The sequence below is a fragment of the Rhipicephalus sanguineus genome, chromosome 9, assembly GCF_013339695.2.
Source record: "Rhipicephalus sanguineus isolate Rsan-2018 chromosome 9, BIME_Rsan_1.4, whole genome shotgun sequence".
NCBI lineage: Eukaryota > Metazoa > Arthropoda > Arachnida > Ixodida > Ixodidae > Rhipicephalus > Rhipicephalus sanguineus.
The window spans coordinates 43,054,787-43,069,028 of NC_051184.2; the positions used below are offsets into that span (position 1 = coordinate 43,054,787).

The 14,242-nt window shown below is 47.2% G+C and overlaps 1 protein-coding gene across 1 annotated transcript in view; it reads left to right on the forward strand.

Annotated features, from left to right (window-relative positions):
- The first annotated feature begins 3,306 nt into the window (after positions 1 to 3,306).
- LOC119405058 (uncharacterized) overlaps positions 3,307 to 14,242 on the forward strand; it is a 33,961-nt gene continuing 23,025 nt past the window's right edge. The window contains exon 1 of the mRNA XM_037671818.2: positions 3,307 to 4,702. The gene's annotated coding sequence lies outside the window, so the exon portion shown is untranslated. The remainder of the gene's footprint in view (positions 4,703 to 14,242) is intronic.

The following is a 14,242-nucleotide window of genomic DNA, read 5'->3' on the forward strand; positions in this document are numbered from 1 at the left end:
TTGCTAAGGCTACACGGGGCGAGTGGCAAGGGTTTGAAACTCGCCTCCTCGCCTCATGGTTTCGCGCCGCTACAAATTATTGTTTTTCTCAGCTCGTAATGAACCGATTTGAAAAATTCTTGCGGTATACTGCTCTTCATTCGGCACACAACAACTTCCGGCGTCGAACAAAAATTTGCTATGTGGCCTGGTGAGGGGCCCTTTAAGGCGGCACCCGTTCGTCCCCCGTAGTCGTAGTCGTAGTAGTCGTAGTGCGTAACCAGTCTTACCCTTTGACCTCCAAGGTGGTGCCGGTGGGAGATTTTTCCTGTTCGTTGTTGAACAATAAAAAATTCGCAGCGTGCGCGTTAACTAAAAGCCGAATTCTTCTGTCTCTCATTCCCCATTAGCAGCCATTGGCATGTTCCAGTAGGAAACGTTAGTAGAAGTAGAAGTGCAAGTGTTAGCTAAAAGCCGACTTCTTCTGTCTCTCATTCCCATTAGCAGCCATTGTTTACCTCCAAGGTAGTGCCTGGTGAGATTTCTCCTGTGCGTGAATAAACAATAAAAATTTTGTTCAAAACGCCGTTGATTGATGAAATAAACCAACGAAAGACGCCAGATGTTTTGTAAAAGCAAAACGAAAGAACGCCAGATGTTTCTAAAGCAAAACGAAAAGACGCCAGCTGCTTAACGAAAGACGCCAGATGTTTTCTAAAGCAATGGTTTTCTAAACAATGAAAATTCACAGCGTACATGTAAAATTAAAGTGAGCTGCAAGTCGTCATAACTCATCGAACCTTTAGTATAAACGCGCCCGATATCACGTCGGTGATGATGTACTGGGCAGAATTCACGGAAGATTCACGGTTTACCGATGAACCTCCGCAGCTTCGCCCACTCATCATCATTCACTCCGTGGATAGGCTGTGATTTTTTTGCACAATCTGCAATTTACGTCCTAGGGAACAAATAAAAGTCCTTTAGTTCTTTGCCATGTCTTCACAGGAAGAGTACCTGCGTGCATCTTAAATATCCACGGGGTGAATGATGATGAGTGGGGCGAAGCTACGGAGGGAATCATCTGTAAACCGTGAAACTCTTCCGTGAAATGCGCCCAGTACATAATATAAAGAGTGTGAAACATCGTGTATATATTAAACATCAAACTTTTATTGTACTGTTGGTTTACGTGGTCCCTTCATTATCACTTGTGATCGGTGAAATGCAAGGAAGAAGTCCGCTCCCGAGCGAAAGAGCGCCAAGAGCGACCGCATTCCCCGCTCGCCCTGTGCGAATTAAAGGCAAGGCTAGAGGGAAGACAGGACGCGCGTTCCACGACGCGAGGTCGGTAGCATGCCCAACGAAAGCCAACGGAACGCGATCGTGCAAGTGCTCCGGCTTCGCATCGCCTCATGGTTCCATTTAGCGTCCCAAAACCAAACATATTGCTCAAGGTGTGCCTTGCGTTTTTCGTAGAAATAATTTCTTTATCATGTACATTAAGACGAAAAGTTGAAAGCTCACTAGAGTGTATCGCCCGCAAAGTATGTCTTTTAGTGTGATTTAACTCTCGTACGGCAGGGTCCTCGCGCCGCTGCCGGTCCACCTCGCCCGTTGACGATCGGGCGAGGTGGCTACATATAACTACTACTACTACACTTTAAGAAAAACATCTGGCGTTCTTTCGTTCTGCTTTTACAAAACATCTGGCGTCTTTCGTTGGTTTATTTCATCAATCAACGGCGTTTTGAACAAAATTTTTATTGTTTAATCACGCACAGGAGAAATCTCACCAGGCACTACCTTGGAGGTAAACAATGGCTGCTAATGGCAATGAGAGACAGAAGAAGTCGGCTTTTAGCTAACACTTACACTTCTACTTCTACTAACGTTTCCTACTGGAACATGCCAATGGCTGCTAATGGGGAATGAGAGACAGAAGAATTCGGCTTTTAGTTAACGCGCACGCTGCGAATTTTTTATTGTTCAACAACGCACAGGAGAAATCTCCCACCGGCACCATCTTGGAGGTCAAAGCGTAAGACTTGTTACTCACTACTACGACCACGACGACTACGAGGGACGAACGGGTGCCGCCTTAAGGAGCTTCGCCCCTAAAAAAGAAACTGTTTGTTCCCGGACACACGCACATTTTTTTTTAAACTCGAGTTAATACATCAAAGAACTGACGATTTCCAAATGCAGCCCGATATAGTGGGATCGGAAAGCATACATCAGTAACATTCTTCACCAACCCCTTTCATCTTACGCTAAATAAATAAGTTGCTGAAAATCTTGTTTGCAGAAATAGTACGGCGTCCACCATTTCTTTTTGAAACCCATAGAGCGAATAATTTTCCACAAATGATGCACAGTCTCTGGAGAGCAAGACTGATTGACAGAAATGCTGAGCCTCCGCGATCAACGAAAAACACCTTCCAGGAACAAGTGATTCAAATAGACGGGACATATGAACGTTATAGTGATGCTCTAGACTGGTTTCCTGTGTTTCATTAGTGTTTAAATAAATATGCCTGATTATTAAGTTTTGCAATGTCAATCTAAGTGCAGCGGTTTCCTTCCCTGTAATAAAGAAAAAAAAATTGCCGGGATAGCCGAGTGGTTACGATGCTCGCCTTCAGATCGTGGGTACGCGGGTTCGAATCCCTCTTCAAGAATTTGTTTTTCGGCAAAAATTTCTCTCTTTCTTTCTCTCTCTCTCTCTCTCACACCCATCAGAGTTATTCCGTCCCACGCCGGACAAATAGGCGCACGTGTTCTGGGAGCAAAGTAGAAGATGAAGAAGAGGAAGAAGAGGACGAAGATAGCGCGTGCCGGTTCATGATGACGACAGTTTTCCGTTGACGGATTACAACCAACGGCTGGCACAAACTGCTCCGCTGTTAAACCCCGTAGATGCCCGGTGACAATGGGAGTCGAACCCAGTACCACACGCGTCGGGGACGGACGCCGAACCACTTGACCACCGCTGCGGTGTACGTCAGACAGGTGGATTGCAGCCTTCTTCCTTTCACAAACAAGCCCCGTAACGGCGCGGCGAGCGCGTCGCAAACTCGACGTCAATAAACGCCGCCGCGGGCGCGTTTTTACGACGACGACGTCGATTGTCTGCCGCTGCTCACGGAACAGGCGGGCGGTCGCGAGGGGTAAGGTAAGTTCGTGAGTGAGGGAAGCGCGAACGTTGTTGACCTGGGAGCGGCCGGTGGAAGCGCGGCGCTGAAAGGAGAGAGAGAGAGGAGGTTGGAAAGCCGCGGCGCTATATATCTTATCCACGTCAGGCGGGCCCGGTGAGCCGTCAGTTACATTTCCTGCCGCGCAGCGCGGAGCGACGTCAGACTACGAGAAGGGGGATTCGAGCGCGCACGCCTTCAAGAGAACGAAGACGCCACGCCGTCGCCGACGGCACGCGTACAGAAGGCTTCCCCGAAGGATTACAATACTACTACATTGCCGTGGCGTTGCGGTTTCCTTCGGAGGTCTTTTAGCCGTGTAAGCTACACAACTTCACTCGAGGAGAAGGCAGCGGAGGTCTTGTTAAGCGCAGAGGAACGCGAACTCAGTGCGCGTTGTTTTTTTTTTTCGATCCAGGCTGCAGTTTTGTCGAGATTCGTGAGCGGCCGGCCGGCCGTGCGCAAGGCGAAAACGCGGCGTCATACAGTTTTGGAGTACAGTGAATCCGGACTTAAAGGAAACCCCGTTCGGGCAGCCTATTCGGGGATCACTACTGACCAGCAGCTTCGCAGAGAGACCTGTTGCGCGAAGCCAGATCATCGAAGTGCTTCCGAAGTGGACGTTGGAGAGCGTGACTTTTTATTCCGGCTACCTGAGAAGACGCTTGTAGTTGCGTACGGACAGGAGGAGGTCCTTGGTTCGCTCCCTAAACACCGGTTCCCCTCTTCGAGTTATTCCGGAATCGACGCCGATTTCGCTCCAGGGGCCACTGGTGACGTAACGGGCCGAAGGTGTCCGTAAACAAAGACACGACGACGAGATCACAGCTTTTGTCATCGTGTTTCTGCAGGAAAAAAACGACTCGTGACGGATTTCCTTGACGTAAGGATACGTGAAGAACGGGACGGGAAATCTGCCCTCCCCTCTTGGTCGAAGGCTGAAGACATCATCTCCGCTGTGCCACTCCCTGCATACTCGTCGCCTAATTGTAAGGGATCCAGTGTTTTCTCACAAGGCAAACTAGACTAGAACCAGCGATATCAATCTCTGTTCGACCGGAGCTACCCTGCTGCTACAACTTCCCGATAGCACAAGGCAGAGTGTACGCCTTCCAGCATTTCCGAAGACTTCCCGGAGTTCCAGGGTAACAATTCAGTCGCTGTGAGTTCTCTTCAAGATGGTAAGCACCATGCGACTTGATGTATGATGCTAGTCACTCTGTAAGCATACGCGTCAGTTCGAGGCATCCACGGTTGCGTTCTCCGGCGAAGAAGAGACAAGCAAGTAGGCGAGTCTAAAAAATTTTCGAAGCTACGTGACCACCGAAGACGACTTCACTTCCGAAGAAATCTTTGCTGGTCGCTTCAAAACATCGTCGACGAAACTTCGGATCTGGTTACCCCGTAGAGCCATCGGTTCTTCAGTTTGACAAGGAAACCTACAGGGCAAATCTACCGTTCTCAACTGTGTGCTACAGTGCAAATCGACGCTACAGGACCAGGCTTGGGCGCGAGGATCACAATTATACGTGAGTAATACGAAACGCTATTTTATAGTTTTGTTTACGAACAGAACCGACATTTGAAAAAAAATTTTTACTAAATGAGAATATTTCTTCATCACTTTCTAGCGGCATAGAAGAAAGCATGTCGCAAATTTTGAAATTTGACCTGTCACCAGCTGCTACAAGTTAAGTAGAAAATGTGGAGGCGCACTCACATCTCACTGCGCTCTGATAAGTATGGTACAGCATGGACACAGTTATATTAACTGTGCCTAAGGAGTAATTTAAGCTTTTTTTTTTTCTCTCGCAAGAGTTAGTGCTTGCCGTGTGAAGGGCCCGCCTGAAAACGCGTTGCTTGACAGATGCCCCTAGAAGGAAGATAGTGTTTTCACCTGCGGTGTATGCGCAAGCAGAACTACCCCATTCCTCCGCAAAAATAAATAAATAAATAAATAAATAAATAAAAGTGTACATGAAGGGGAGAGAGACTTGTCTACATAGCCTGAAAATTTGCTGTATCGACGGAGCACAAACAGTACAACAGTCAAGATTGAACGTGCATGCTGAACAGGTCATTTTGACTTGCATCGTAACGCTTGTTCTGTAAAAACACGCTGCATTATTTTTTTTTGTCCTATGCATATACACACACACCAGAAAACGATAATCTTCTATGCTAATTAGGCATTACAAGACTAACTTGTCTCGATTCAAATGAACAGCTCCCAGAAAGAAAAAAAAACTGCAGTTGACTGCTTTTGCGCTTTGTGGGAATGAACCAACACAGTGCTTACTTCACTGTTTGGGGTGATCGACGTATCGTTTCCAGATACCCCTGGGCCATTGTTTCTCCGCGCGCTTGCTATTTACGTTGAGATAAGGGGTCCACTAAGGGTCCTTTGTTGCTAAACTACGGGTGACCGAACAATGGGGTTTAATGACCTATAGCTCACAGGTATTTCTACAAACACTGCGGTTTGTAGGAATACTTGCCGGAAACACTATTGTGTGTAGGAATATTACTTGCAAGAAACACTATGGCCAGCAGGAATACTTGTAGAAAACACTGTTTGTGGGAATACTGCTCACAGGAAACAATTATTTGCAGGAATACTTGTAGAAGACACTATGGCTTTCGGGAATACTCTGGAAAAACACTATGGTTCGGAGGAATACTCTTGCAAAACAGTGCGGTGTGCAGGAATACTCGCGAAAAACACTATAGTTTGCAGGAATACTTATAAAGAACACTCTTCCTAGGAAAAATTGTAGAAAACGCTTTGGCTTGTAGAAATGCTTGTATGAAACATTATATGATCTGTAGAAAACACTACGATTTGTAGGAACACTTGCAGAATACATTATGATTAGTTGCAACCACGGTGTTGTGAAGCGAATAGCATGATTTATAGGAATTACTTGCAGGAGATACCATGGCTTGTGACATGCAGGAACATGACAAAACGAAACGCTGAAATGTCCAGAAACTACGCGTTATATGGGAACATTAGCCGTGGAGAGTTCGAGAAAAAATAAAAATGACACACGCACCCTACAGTCGTCCCAAGTGAAAGCTGACTCTCGCTGTGCCCGAAAGGCTCGCTTGCAGATAAAACAGTGCCGTAAACAGAACCAGGAATGTCAAAACAACTGAACGGTAATACCAAAGCAGAAGGGGGCACGGCCGCTACATACGTCGTGAACCACGCGACCGCAATCAAAACAGACGCCGAGCTTCGTTCCGTGTCCAATTTCGCTTATCTGTGGTTAGTCGCTGCTAGCCTTTGACAACAACCGTTGTGTAGAATGTCACCCGCTCTGTGTAATTGCCATTTGTTTTTCCGATCCTGAGCTCGTTCTCCAATTACCAAACACTATCTCAATCCCGTGTGAGCCGATAAGGCTTTGCCGCAGCAGATGGTATTGTCTCGTAGTTTGTTTTCGTTAACATCCGGTTGGATCAAACTGGATCCAGTTTAACATCCAGTCGGATCAAGTTTTACAGCGAAAGCTGTTGTGAGATCAAAACAAGGGCCGTGTTTGGCGCCGTAGTTTTCCGCGGCCGCGGCCGCCGGTGTCCGTAACGACTATCGCGCGAAATAAAAAAAATAATAAAAAATATCCAGGATGGAACGAGGTTCGAACCTGGACGTTCTGCGTGGGAGCCCAGTATTCTACCTGAGAGCCATGCTGTTTTTTTTTTTGCTTTATTGCCTGTTTCCAGACACGAATTACATCATCAAGCACATAGAGGAAATAACAACAAATGGTGTCAGTCCTACTGGAAGGACATCAATTTTAAAATTCCTTGAGTAATGTCAAGGATTCCACCCTCGATAACCACTCAGGTACGAACTCGGAGCCATGCTGGTGCTTGAAACTGCTTTGCAAAAACACCCTGTACAGGCTTCATGTCGGGAACGAACCACATTAACATATGTAATGTAGTGTGATAGAAGAGCGAAATAACCATGCATCACACAACGCGAATTCTGCAACCAGGCGTCACACAATGCGAATTTCGCAACGAGTGGGCTGTTGAATGCTTCCAACCCATTACAAAGAGCTCTGCCATAATTCCTCATCGTCATCAGCCACAGCATCAACAAAGTGCACATAATGTCTTACAGGAACTCGTTGCCTTATGTCCTGTACGTTTTCGTTTGTGTCTGTGTTCTTCACTAAGCGCACTTTTGAAGATGAATCAACACCAACTAGCCCACCTTATAGCACTCCTTAATGTCTTACAGGTGTTTAGCGGGTACCACGGTTCTCCGCAGAATGATGAAAAATTGCATAGTGGCTGCTTCCCTACTTCACAAAAATTATGATGATTTATAGCGTAGTGGGTTCCTCGCAAGTGCACTTCTATTGGTTGCCAAGGAAGCCAATAAGGCTCCCATGATTCATTTCCTCAGGGTCTCAACAAAGTTAATTCCCTCTCTCTCTTTCTCACGTTACCGTATGTTATAAAGCGGGAGAGTTAAATAACGACCGGGCGTCACACAATGCGAATTACGTAACTAGTGGGTCGTTTAAAGCTTTTAACCCCTTACAAAGGGCTCAGCCATAATTCTTCATCGTCATCAACCACCGCACCAACAAAGTGCACATAATGCCTCACAGACGGTACCTCGCGTCTCCACAGAATGACGAATAATATCGTGTTGGGTGCTTCCGAACTTCACAAAAATTATTTGTGGCGTAGTGGGTACGTTGCTAGTGTACTTTTATTAGTAACCACAAGAGAGTTTATAACGGGCTCTAGAAAGACCGCTCTTCTAGCTTTCGCTGAGACTGTGCTGCGCTTTCCACGCAGGCCTGGCGTTTTTTCTCCGAGCAACCGTTTTTTTACGTTGTTTCAGCGGGGCTAAAAAAAAAAAACTGCCCAGGTCAAAATGGCCGCAACCACACTCACACCTTCATAGCATGATAATCGCTGAACGACGCTAAAGATCTGCTTTTGCGTATGTGAAGCTTTGTTCGATGGCAGCTACATGTGTGCACATGTGTGTGTCCGCTGGGTTTAGACTGCGTGAGCTCTCTTTCTGTTGTTGCGTGTTCACGTATGTTTACATGTGCACGCGGCATGAGTTGTGCAATGTCATACGCGCGAGGGACATTGATAAACATCTCCGCAATGCGAACTTGCCGACTCGCGATTGGCCATTAACGTAAGCGACGCGGCAACAGCGGCAAAGGACAGTAAAGAGAACACGTATGCCTAAATCAACGCGGCGAGCCATGGAAAGGTAAAAGATAGGGGTAACCTTAAGGGACAAGAAGAGAGGAGACTTAGGGAGTAAACTGTTATTATGGACATCTTAGTCGAAACTAAGAAGAAAATATGGGCATGGGCAGTGCGTTTGGCACGTAGGCAAGGTAACCACTGGTCATTAAGAGTAATATACTGGATTCCGAGACAAGGCAAAGCGCGAGGGGAAGGCTGAAAGTTAGGTGGGCAGATGAGATTAAGAAGTTTGCGGTGTATAACGTTACCGCAGCAAGCACATGACAGGGTTGTCAAGCGAAACATGGGAGAGGCCTTTGCCCTGCATGGGCACCGTCAGGCTGGTTATGAAATCAGTACATATGCCATTACCCGCCTCCTTGTGTGCAGTTATCGCCCTGTTTTGCGCACATGAACGCATCAGTTTATACGCGTGTTCAGGTTCGCACAAAAAAATTGATCTTGCAATTTGCATTTTTTTTTTCACATGCGCCAAATCCGAGTTGACGCTTTTGCCTTATGACACCATTGACTGAGTATATACGATTGCCGCTGTCTGGGAACCGAACACGCAACCTCACTCCCGGCAGGCGAACGTCTCAGTCACATGCTCATAGCGACGGATGTGTCACCGTCTGCGACTATTACAACACGACGCCCTTGTTGTTTCAAAGGACGCCGTAGCACTGTGCTTCATGGGGCAATCTTGCTCGTCGCAGTCATGGAGTCCTACGCACCTGTTATTTTACAATGTCTGGGGAGACAGTTTTTTGACCTGAAGAAAGAGCGCGCCACTGCGCCGCTGATAAGACGAGGTGACACCGTGGTGAAACAAAGGAAGAAGCGAAGGGGGGAGGGGGGGGAGGTGCGTGTTGCAAGCGCGCAGCAGGAAAGTGGAAACATGGCGCGCGCAATGCGTTCCTATTTTTGGAGTTTGAGCTGAGCTTCTGTTTTCCAGAAAATAGAGAAACCGTTGAAGTGGTGAACGCTCTCGAAGCCAAGCCCTCCAAGGAAGAATTGCGTCAAGCATACTTTCGTTCATATGACGTCGCAGTCCTGTTGTTGTTTACTGCCCTCTAAACCTCAGTTCGATAAAATCAAGTATATGTATCATATGATCGGAAGGTACTTCGTAATGTGGGACTACGCGTTAAGTTTGACCAGCTGGGGCTCTTTAAACGTCAATCTCGATCTATGTACACAAGCAGTTTTTACATTTGAACCCCTTTGAAATGCATCGACCGTGGGCGGGAGTCGAGCCCGCGCTCTCTTGCTCAATGAGCCCGACTCGTTTTCTATATCGGCAGAATTCTACATGCCACAACAATATTAAGTACTAAGAATACGGGCGAAAAACAAAAAGATGCAGTGGCAAACATGAAGTGAAGTAAAACAATTATTAACGAGGAAATTGACAAACAGGTATTGTACAAGGTCATATCTCACTTGAAGTGCCTGCTGTGTGCTTTCACGCATATATAAATAGGACAATACAAACGCGAACCCGGACTATAGAGTTCAGTTGATGATTGTCAAACAATGGCACTTTTCGCGTCCCGCTACACGCATATCCGGGAACACGGGAAGCAAGAATGCGCCATTGCGTATGGCTGTGGGTCGATTCGCTCGAGTCACCGGGCAACAATCAACAATTGTTTCGAACATCCGACCGAATCGTGGTAGAAAAGACAGAACCTCGACTGAAGTGGCTGTTGAAGTGGCCGTCAGCACAGGGAAGGGAGGTGGGCACATTTCGGCTTCCGCGCGCGTTCAAGCCTTTTGTTCACTAAGGCTCCGTGAACATCGAACTTTGCGATCAACAAACCTGACCAGACGTTGTGAGCGTGAAACTGGGTTAGCATCACGCTTGGTCAACATCATGCGTGGTGAACATCGTGCATGGCGAACATCGAACCTAATGAACATCAAACATAATCATCGCCGAATTTAGCGGTGAACGTCGGACTTAGTGAACAGGGGCGTAGCGAGGGAGCGGGGTTGGGGGGATTCAACCCCTCCCCCCCTTCCGAAAATTTTCAATTTTGCTTGCGTATGTATACACGCACACATACAAACGCACGCACAAACATACATAAAGTATGGTTGAACCCCCCCGAAAAAAATTTCTGGCTACGCCCCTGTTAGTGAACAATGCTTCGAGAGCCAAAACGTTGGCACCCTGTGATTCAACACATATTGGTAAACGTCAACCTACTTTGGCCAACGCTGTTTTTTTTTTCCTCTTTCTAATGTAAACATACTCCTCGACTAAATGAAACGCCCGTCCTTGTGACTCGACACAAGGTCGGGCGTAGCTCCACAGCTCACCCTGTTTCCCGTTGCTGTACGCGTCGTATCTCTCTGCCGATAGTTTCCTCGGCATTGCTTGCACGACATATCGACTATACACCCTTCAAACGCGAGAAACACATGACCCGTGCAGGATATGTGCACCTATTTGTGCAACAGTCAATCACACACGCAATATGCGCTTCGTATGTGTCAGACACCAACGACATGTGATCTGCGGAGGACGAGTTGTTTACAGTGGCGAGACATGTGGACACAGGATATGTGCACGTCTAATACGCCTCGGCTTGCGCAAGTGGCCATCAGGGAGCGACTGAAACAAACGAAAACGGGGGAGGGAGGGGGAGAGGGCGTAGCACGTGGTAGCTCAAGATGTATAAAAATAGAAGGGGGTAATTAAAGACTCAGCAGGAGCTCAGGCTTGAGCTATCTCCTACACCCTCCTCCTTTTAGGCAACCTTCTACTTCCTTACGCAGAGTAGCCACAATATTGTGTGACTGCGCTACTCGTAGGAACGTCATGCGCTATCAGAGGCGTAGCCAGAACTTTTATTCGGGACGGCGGGGGGAGGGAGATGGGGTCAGCCAAACCTTATGTATGTTCGTGCGTGTGTTTGTATATGCGTGCCTGTATATATACATGCAACATTGAAAAATTTCGGGAAGAATGCCATCTCCCCCCCCCCCCCCTTGGCTACGCCTGCGTTCGCTTAAGTCATGGTCAAGAATCCGCGCTGTAGCCATGTTGGATTGCCTCGTTAACTTGACCCATATGCGTCCGTTCTGTATATTATTTCCATTCTGTCTATTTGTAAACACGCATGCACTCTTTTAAGTTCAATTATTCTGCAATGATAAAATTCACTGAAGTAGTAATGGGCTGCGTAAGGCAGAGAAGAGAAATAAAGACGACTGAGCGCAGCTTACCAATTCTTACGCATGAAACACAAGGTCATTGTACAGCAAATAGTACGCAGTAAAGCTTTTAAGGCGAAAGCCTTAAATTCCTCCTCAAACGTGAAATTTGACTGTTGGCGTCCCGCGTCTAAGGCGTCGGGGACGAGTGATGCAAAAAATCATCATCACGCGATGACGTCACAATGACGTCACAAATCGCCAAAATTCGTGCCGTCATCATCACGTCACAAATTTTGGCGTGGCGTGGCGTCACATGATGCCGTCACCACGCGAGGTCGTAGCTTGGTCAAAAGTGGGCAGATCACGGAGGCAGTGTGAAACCAGGTGAGGTGCCTCCGATCCTGGAGGCAACGCAAAACCACGCTAGGTGCGCGAAGCTTTCGGAGGGTGGCGGGGCAGGATCAGTGCATCGACTGAGAAGAAGAAGATGGTCCTCGCCTTCGAGTCGTGTTAAGTGAATGCATAAGGGACCCTGTGAGTTTAATAAATATGACGTTCCCGCATAAGGATCCCCTTTTCGTTTCTCAATTATTGTTCCACGTTTCCATTCCAAAGCACAATTAGCACAGCAGTAACCGGTAACAACACGTTTTTCTTCTAGAAATTTTTGTTGGGCTAGTTGGTGCATGTTTAACGGAAGGAACAAGGCGCAAACGAGACGTCCATGTCACTTCTTGTGTTCGTCTCGTTTGCGCCTTACTCCTTTTGTTAAACGTTTTTCTTTCGTGCTGAAACATTTTTATCTTTTTTTTGTTTTATTTCCTGCCGTTCGCAGAGATAAAGCGCCTTTTATAAGTGGCCGATGATATGCGAATTTGCATGCCACTAAATCTCATGCGTTCGCAAATGTATTGAACCTTTTCATCCCCCTCCCTGCCTTCTCCCCCCCCCCCCCCGCACACACACGCACTTGAGCGCCTCGTATCCTCCTATAAGCGTCAATGTGTGAACAAAACGACGGCACTTATAAATGCAGAAATGCCGCATAACTGTCCTGTAGTGTCTCAGAGGTGCTAACGTAGCCTTCACGTAATCCATTGTTTCATGCTGACGCCGATAAGGCAATAGCGTAGGTCATCGGACCGCTGATGCGGTCGGCATATGCTATCGAGGTGCCGTTGAGGAGCAGGTGCTATTAAGGTGCTATTGGGGGGGGGGGGGGGGGCTCTTGAGGAACTCCTGCATCTGAATACGTGACAACAGAGAAATAGTTTTAGAAGGTGGAGTAGGAGCGGAGGGGGGGGGGGGTGTCGTCCAAGTGCCAATGTTGCTGGTTGATTTGCAACAGCGAACGAGTGGATCTATCAAGTCACCGAAGTTGTGCGCAATTCCAGTATCGATCAAGAAACTCAACGAGGAACTCAATCCATTGTTTGCAAAAGCCCGCCACGAATTAGTCGAAACCCTCAAAACAGGGAGATCTGTCGTATTTGTAAATACCGATGTCACAGATGCTTAAAATCCCGACAGAAAAAAAAGGTATAACGAAATCTGTGGCAATGTTGTAAGCTTTATCGTAAGGTAAAACAGTCAGATTATAAGTATAACACATTGAGTCTTCTTTTGTTTTACTAGAGGGTGTGAAGGTCTTCAAGCCCGCATCAGTTGCTTGGCGTGCGTGCCTGTGTTTGTGAGTGAGTGAGTGAGTGAGTGAGTGAGTGAGTGAGTGAGTGAGTGAGTGAGTGAGTGAGTGAGTGAGTGAGTGAGTGAGTGAGTGAGTGAGTGAGTGAGTGAGTGAGTGAGTGAGTGAGTGAGTGAGTGAGTGAGTGAGTGAGTGAGTGAGTGAGTGAGTGAGTGAGTGAGTGAGTCTGCATTACTGTCGCCAGGCAAGGAAGGCAGGGCATATAATATTCTAGTAATACGGTACATCATATGCGGTGTACCTCCTGGATCGGTAGAATCGCAATTGATTAAATCTAATTGCCTTCAGTTACCTTGACAGCCAATGCTAGTCAACAGTTAGCCAGTACGCGTAATGCAAGAGTAAATGGGACACACTTCGCACAAGCTAATATACACTTTTGCCGTAGCGCACCTCCCAATGCAAGCGGATCAAAACGCAAACCGTATTTGTCAAAAGATAAAGCCTCGTATTCAAGCGTGCCCTTCAAACTCCACACATTGTGCGGCATATGACGTCATTCAGGTAGTTCGACGCTTGACGCTGCGATCCAATCTTGTAGTATGCAAAAGAAAGACAAACGCGTCAAGGCGTCGACGGGTTCCCGCTTTACGAAAGGACGGGCTGTCGGACTTCGTGCGTGACGTCACGACTCAATGGGCGCGAGCCTTGTGCTGTCAGCTTAAGGAGGCCCTGAATTATTCTCGAGTATAATTTCTTGCGGAGTCAATCCTCCGCAACCGCTCGCCGCTCCGGTTGCATCAGAATTCACTGCGTCGCGCCACGACGAAGTCAAGGTCAAAGGCGTCGTTGGCCTATTTCCGTGTACGGACGAACGAGGCACGTTAGCAAGCTTAGTGAAAAGTTAAAGGGGTGGTGCCATCAAATTTTGAGACTATAAGAAGCCTGTTGCGGGTTTCCTCTGTATGCAAGGACACTCCACACGAAGGGTCGGATACAGCAAACGTTTAGAATATATTTTAAT